Source organism: Pinus tabuliformis, chromosome 4_1, assembly GCF_031772625.1.
Source record: "Pinus tabuliformis cultivar Carrire ecotype Pingquan chromosome 4_1, CPIR1, whole genome shotgun sequence".
Taxonomy (NCBI): Eukaryota; Viridiplantae; Streptophyta; class Pinopsida; order Pinales; family Pinaceae; genus Pinus; species Pinus tabuliformis.
This window is the reverse complement of record NC_142303.1, coordinates 768,839,119-768,847,211: the sequence shown is the minus strand read 5'-3', so window position 1 is coordinate 768,847,211 and position 8,093 is coordinate 768,839,119.

Genomic DNA, 8,093 nt, shown 5'->3' with positions numbered 1-8,093 from the left:
AAAACACTTGGCCTAAAATGCTAACCCAAAATTCCAATTGTGATAGAGAAGGACAAACTATGTAATGTGAAAAAAAAATAGGACAAGGATTTGTCTCGAGATCAACTTATCTATAGAGGAAAAACTAAAAAATAGGAAAACCCTAAATTCAATAGTATGAATACCAATAGAGTTTTTCTTCATTTTATATCAAAAGTTGCATAAATTTATAGAAACATAAATAAAAGTCAATAATACAAAATGGCGGAATCGTACAAACCTTTCATATCATAATTTCATACATTTAGAGCACCATAAATATATGTTAATAGTATAAAATAGATGAATCACGGGGTTATGGGATAATACCCTTATGCTAGCTAGCTAAAGAAATCACAAAACAAAATAACCCATAATCTAAATAATGAGAGGTAAATGTTAAATAAGAAATATCTCTCCATTGAACACCTGGGGGAAACTATCAATTAATTTTACAAACACTATGAACAAGAGTCATAGGTTGTTAAATATCTCTTATATATAACAACAACAAAAATCCAACGGACTTCAAATAATCATTAAAACTAGAGACAATGAGGAATAAGCCATAAGCATCCAAGATGAACTGGAACCATGTAAGGAGACGAGCAGGTAAATGAGGATTCATCCTCTCATTATTGTGCCAAGTGAAATTAATGTGGGAAGAGTGGTTGGTCCATAGGATATGTTACCTCTGTGTCTTGGCTTCCATCCAATCATCCACAGACATCCTCCTCGAAATGGTAAGCTTCTTTTCCAACAACACCTAGTAGAATTCATTATCCCAGAAAAGAAGTAATGAAAATTGAAAACATTTCAATAGATGAAAATGACATTGGATCGTATATATATTGGAAACAATCTACCACAACCATATGGAAATAGTAAACAATTACTGTCAAAATGACCCAAATTCCATGTAGATATGTCAAGGAAATATCAGTAACCCTTAATAATGACACCAATATATATGGAGTGAAAGAAGAGGAGGGGAAGAAAAAAACAAGATTAGAGGAAAATAATGTAGAAGGTTAGTTTAAGAGTGAAATACCCAAAGCCAAAGAAAAATGAGAAAACAAAATGAACTATAAATCTAATGGGGGATTTGTATGAACCTGACACTCAAATGTATGTTAAAAAGGACCAATCCATTGTCCACTTGTCCAATAATCATGTCGAGGCCTAAAGTTGGCTTGATAATTATTTTAAATGAGCCTCCATTACATCCACAATAAACTCAGTGTCAGGGAAAAATGGGGATTCGTGTCGGCTTTTCCATCCAACGATCAATAGAAGTCTAAGAATGTGATCGAGGGTGAGTTAAGAAGGATTTAAAATCAAGAAATGTGTAATAAAAGATCCATCATGTAGTAATGTGAATAATCATGTAGAGTGGGGACACTCTAAGACTTGTCTTGATGTGGCTCAATGAACCACCAATTCACTCGTTGGTATGTGTGACCTATCAATTGCTCCAAGGAGATGAGAGTCAATACTAGTTGATAGTGACTTCCCTCAAAAAATGTGTGAGAATGTTATGCGGTATATTCAAAACCAAATAATGAGCTTATAATGGTATTTGGAGTTTGAATCAAATATTTTAATGTGTGTGATGATGTGAAGGTGTTTGTGGGGGTCTTGATAATTTTTTTTAGCATTTACATAATGTGTCAGCCCATAGCGTAAGTAGGATATGATGTCTCTCCACTGTATAATTGTTGTGCCTTTCTATTGTTCGTGTTCAGATTTGGTTGGGCAGGAAACTGAGGTTGTTTAGGTGGAGCATGGCATAAAAGTCGTGGTTGAGTAGGAGGTGAAGGCAGTAAAGGTGGAACATTGATTTATGGGGGTCTCCATCCCTGGGGTGGTGCATTCCACTGAGACTGTGGAGGAGTATATGGCTGAAATGGTTGGTTGGTCAGCAGGGAATGGTACTGAGGTGCTAAAATCCAAGGAGAAGGTGTAGACTAGGATGGATGAGCAGGGGGGCCCCAAGAGGAAATGTATGTGTTTTGGTTAGGGTTATAATATGCATAGGATAACTCTTGCATGCCCTGCTGGTACGGTCGAGGTTGATGAAGCCTCCTTTGATTTATGTAGCAGAGTTGTTTCGTCACCCCTTCAGTTCCCTAATACACAAATTTTCGTCTAGGTAGAGAAGGGAACTTGTCTGTGGAGTGGTTTTCTACATAGACTGAGCAAATTCCTATAAGGTTTAATGGACATTCATTCCTAGGCTGCCTCCTTATGCATCTAGGGTTGAAAATGGCTAATGCTCTTTTTGTTTCCTCGTTCTTTATCTTGATGTGCATAGTGTCCATCTATAGGGAAAGAATTTGCATCATTTCACGATTGAAACCTTCCAGCATATTTCGATTTTTAACTTTTATGGATGTGTTGGAAGAGCATGAGTTGGCCATTAGTTGACTACCCCACTCTTTTTCCTAGCTACCCTAGATTGGTTCTTAAAGACAATCTTGATATCTTCATAGGGTAGCTGGTAGATATCCCATCCTATTAGTAGGTTTAGTGTATCTAGAAGATCTTCCCTGAACCTCATAAGTAGGAGTAGCTGCAGTGACTCACAATCAAGTGTGCACCCGACCCCTTTGTAGCTAAGATCGAATCTTCCCTCATAATCTTCTAAGGACTCATCATGCCCTAAGGTCCTTCTAAAAATGTCCTCTTTAGTGTATTTGGACCTACAGTAGTGCCGATACTTTTTGTTGAAGGCTTACTGCATTCGAGCCGATATTATGATGCTATCCCTAGGTAAACCCATGAACCAGCATAGAGTTGTATCCTTGAGAGTGGATGGGAATAATTTCAACTTCTAATTATCATTGGAGTAATCATAAGTTCTGCATATGACAGCGAATTCAAGCAAGAAAGTATCTGGATCTTCTGAGTTCAGGCCATGGAAATGAGGAAGAGCAGTGAGACTTATGTTTTTCATCTTGGCATCCTCATTGGTTTCTCTAATGGGAAAGAATCCTCAATTAATTCTCTATCTCCTCTGTCATTTCTATTTTCAGCCATTACGTCAGTTGGAATGGTTTCTCGTTCTTCTTCTCCCCCTGTAGGCTCTTCAAAAATCTTTGGTTTCTCGCCTAAGGGGTCCTCCAATTCATAGCCACCAAAGAAGAGGGAAGGTTGGTTGTTGGAATTGGTGGGGGTATTTGGTAGAAATTTACCTAAGTTAGTTTTATTCCTATGAGGCATGAAAGAATTGTTTTTGTTTTGTTCTGTTTTTCAAGCTTACAGAATAATTGCATAAATGAGATAACAAACTGAATGGAAAGTAATTGTTGAATGAAATCTTACTTCCAGAATGGAAAGGAAAGAAAACCAACTTAAAATTACTTTTATAGAAATGAAGCTAATAGTGGAATGAAAGAGATAATAAATGGAGGAAAGAAATCATAAATCACATCTACTCAGACACCTCCCTGACAAGGATGTAAAAAACTGATGAGCACCAATATTGCAACAAGAATGCTCGAACTCATGGGGCTACAACTTACAACTACTTTTAGAGAAATTAAGTTAACAGAGGAATGAAAGAGATAAGAAATGGAAGAAAGAAACCATAAATCACATCTACTCTGAAACCTCCCTGGCAATGAAGCAAAAAAGTGATGAGCAGGTCAGTATTACAGCAAGAATGTTGCAACTACTAGGGCTACCATCTTTACTTTATCAACTGGGGTTCGTACAAACTTGGAGGTGACATTGTTGTATAAAAAAGCAGATGCAATGGGTCCACTCTTTCTCACTACTGAGCTGGCGATAGAGCACTATGGTTTCTCAAACCAACCTTCTATTGATTCAGAAGAAGTTTGATTACCAATGAAGAAAGGGGAATTTTACCCTAATTGGAAGAATGGAATATTGTCTACTACAGTAATGAAAGACTGAAATAAATGCTTTAAACTAACCACTCATCTAAATATTTGTTAAGAGATCTTGCTTCAAAAGAATTCTAAGCTAACATATGTGTAATCCTAACTATCCTAGGCATGTAATCTGAAATAACCAAACATTTTACTGATGTGCATATGAATGAACACAATAGCTCTTTTTTCCATTTTGTCCTTTTTTCACATAGTTACAAATGAAATTGGAACTATTATCTCAAAATGGGTACTCAAGCCCAAAAACCCCAGAAAAACATTAAAAAACAACCAAAAAAAGAAAATTGTTTATTCTAGAACGATGCTTTTTTTCTTAAGTTAAATCTTCAACATGTTTTTTAAATGGAAGTAAAAACCATTTTTTTTTAGAAATAGGTGAAAAAGCACCCTTAAAAAAAAAATTATTTTGGAATAACAAAAAAAAATCGGGTTACAATTTTGACATTTTTTAGCAATGGAGTTAAAGAGAAAATATCCAGACTTTGAAAAATTGTAAAATTCCAACAATTCTCGGACATGATGTTAAAGATAAAATATCATGTCTGATAATTCCAACTATTTCCATCCATTTTGTTAAAGACAAAATATCTTGACTCTAAAACACCTTGAAATTGTAATTGTTTTCGACCATAGCATTAAAGATAAAATATCATTACTTAGAAAAACATTAAAATCTTGACAATTTCTCAACCATCGATTAAAACTAAAGATTATGACTACAAAAAATCTCAAGTTATCAAAATAATTCAAGCATGACATTATTGAAAAATTTTATGACTTAAAAAACATTAAAAATGAACACGTGAATGAAAGAGTTATTATACCAAGGGTATTTTTTTTAAAGCTAAATGTATGATGATTTCAAAATCTTAACCTAAGACAACTTGAGACATTGCAAAAAAAAAAAAAAAAATCAACTATCAAATTGATACGTAGTGTAGGTGAACTCAACCCATTGTAATGAAAAGTTAAAGACCAACCATGAAATTAACAAACTGTGGGCAGACTCGATTCATTATAACAAAAAATTTAAAATCAACTATCAAATTCCACATAATGGGATCGGGCTGCTAGATAGAAAATAAAATAAAAAATAATAACAAATAATAAAACATGACAAAAAAAATCATATATAAAAAATATATAGTAATGACAAAAAAAACCTTTAAAATGTGAAAAAAAAAAAAAAAAAAAAAAAACATAAAACATAAAAATAAAACATAAAAGAAGACAAAAATTAAAATAATAAAAACATGTTACTAATAAAATATATATATATATATATATAATATAACAAAAGTAAATTAAAAAAAAAAACCATAAAAGATAACAATAAAAATAAAAAACATGATAGAAAAAAACATAAAATGTGTCAGTAAATAAAACATAAAAATAGAAAGGAAAAAAACTTGACAAAAAAAACAAATACAAAAAAATATATAAAAAAGGGGGAAAAAATGAAAAACCTATAAAAATGTAGAAAAAAATAAAAATTGGCTCGAAAAATAAAAAAATCGAATGAAAAATTAACGGGAAAAAACAATATATATATATATATATATATATATATATCAAAAAATAAATAAATAAATTATTTTTTTCAAAAAAAACATATAATTTAAAGAAAAACAAATTGAGCCACAAAAAAAATCTAAAAACATTTACTTTTAAGATAAAAAAAACAAATAAAAAAGAAAAACCTCATTAGAAATAATAATGATAATAATAATAATAATAATAATAATTACCAAAAAAAATTAAAATTAAAAATAAAATAAAATAAAATTAGAAAAAGAATCTATCAAAATTAAAAATTAAAAAATATTTAAATTAAGTAATTTAAATATATAAAATTAAAAATAAAATAAAAATTTAAGAATTTTTTTAAAATTAAAATTAAAAAAAAATAAAATAAAATAAAATAAAAATAACAAAAAAATTTAAAATTTGAAAAAAAAATTAAAAGAAAATCAAAACAATTAAAAAAAATAAAAATAAAAATTCAAAACATATTACAAGAAAATTTCAAAACAAATTAAAATAAATAAATAATCAAAACAAATCAAAAAAATTAAATAAAATTAAAATTACAAAAAATTAAAAATTAAACAGAAAAGAAAATAAAACAAATGGAAGTCTTGGCCGCTAGCTTGGAGCCTGGGCGGGGAGGGGAGGGTGGTGAGTGGGTGTCGTGGCAGGGGAGAGGGGGTTGAGGGACGTTGTGGGGGAGAGGGGAGGGGAGGGGAGGGGAGGGGTCGGGTGGCGGGAGGGAGCAGAAGGGTCGAGGATGGGGAGGAGAGGTGGGTGAGGGATGGTCGATGGGGGATGGGAGGGCCGAGGGCCAGTGGTGGGGAGGGGTTGGGCGGAGGTGGCACGGCCGAGGGGGGAGTGGAGAGGGGAGGAGTGATGCGAGAGGGGAGGGAGTGGGAGGCATTGGGGGTGAGGGAGGGTCGAGGGTGGAGGGCAAAGGCGAGGGGTCGGGGGGGAAGGCCGAGAGTGGGGAGGGGGTATTGTTTTTTTTTTTAATTTTAATTTTTAATTGTTATATATATATATATATATATATATATATATATATATATATATAGATTAATTTATTTATTTTTTTTTTATACATTTTCTTTTTAATTTTGTCTTTTTATTTTTATAATTGATTTATTTTTAATTATTTTGAATTGTCTTTTCAATTTTTGTTTTTTAATTTAAAAAAAAAATTGTTATTTGTTTATTTTTACAATTTTAATTTAAAAAAACTATTCTTAAATTTTTATTTTATTTTGTCTTTTATTTTTAATGTTAATTTTTTTTCTTCTTTTTTTTTTTTTTTTAACTTAAAAAAAATTATGTTTTTAGATTTTTTTTGTGGTTCAATTTGTTTTTATTTAAATTATATATATATATATATATATATATATATATATATATATATAATTTAAAGGAAATATGTGTGTGTGTGTGTGTTTCATTTTTTTATTTACCTTTTGATATTTCTTTATTTATTTTTTGTTTTTCATTAATTTTTTATTATTTTTATTTTTGTCATGTTTTTTTTATTTTTATTTTTATGTTTTATTACTAATATGAAAATCACCAACATTTAAAAAAAATTATCCACATTTAATTCGTTACAAAATTTAATGTGTAAAGATTAAGCCCTTTAAACAAAAGGGTTGATGTTCATCAGAACTTTTCAAAATCAAGATTAAGATCACTAACAAAAGAAAAATGGTTGCACTCGATACAAAAAAAAAATAAAAAATTAAAGTGTCAAAAATAAGCCCTGAAAAATAATGTGTCGATGCTGCCTCAACACTTTTCAAAATTAGCATGAAAATCACTAACATTTAAAAAAATGAGTTGATGCTACATCAACATTTTTCAAAATCAGCTTGAAAATTACTAATATAAAAAAAAAAACATTCATACTTGATACATAAGAAAATTTAAAGTGCCAAAAATATGCAAAAAAGAAAAGTGTATTCTGGCATCACCACTTTTCAAAATTGGGTGATTTTTTGCTACCTCAAAAAAAGGGTACCAGTTCACTTTCTCGCTTGATCGGTAACTATGTTTTTTTTGAAAATGTGAATGCTAAATCTTCTTGGTGATGTCGCAGGTGGGTTAGAGGTGGTTGTGAAATGTCAAATGGCTTGGGAGGAAAGTGGGGGTGTTCACCTATTGTCATGTATGCTTTTTCAACAAATCGGCCTCAAACCAGGCCACTACAAGTCGTCCTCCAAGATGTCCTAATGAATCCTACATGATGTCCTAATGCTCCTACATGATCCCCTGTATTCCTACAGGATTCAGTCGAGAGAAATAGGAATTATTTGGAAGGTGATATAGGGATTAGGGAAGGTGAATGATGGAAGAAACAAGGCAAGGGAGTGTCTAGGACCTCCTCAAAACACAAACCAAGGTTTGTAAGATGGTTGGATTTTCTCAACAAACCTGGAAAGTTGTTCTTATGGAATGATGAATTGGTTGATGGACTTAGTGGCATTTAGTGATCATGGATGGATGAGGTCAGTCTAGGGCTGCTTACATGAGATCTTTCTGCACTATTGAATTCTCTTGCAATACATACATCATTTCCATTTACCCATGGATCATGTCAAACAAAGAATATTTCTAATCAACATAAGAAACAAAATTCCATTA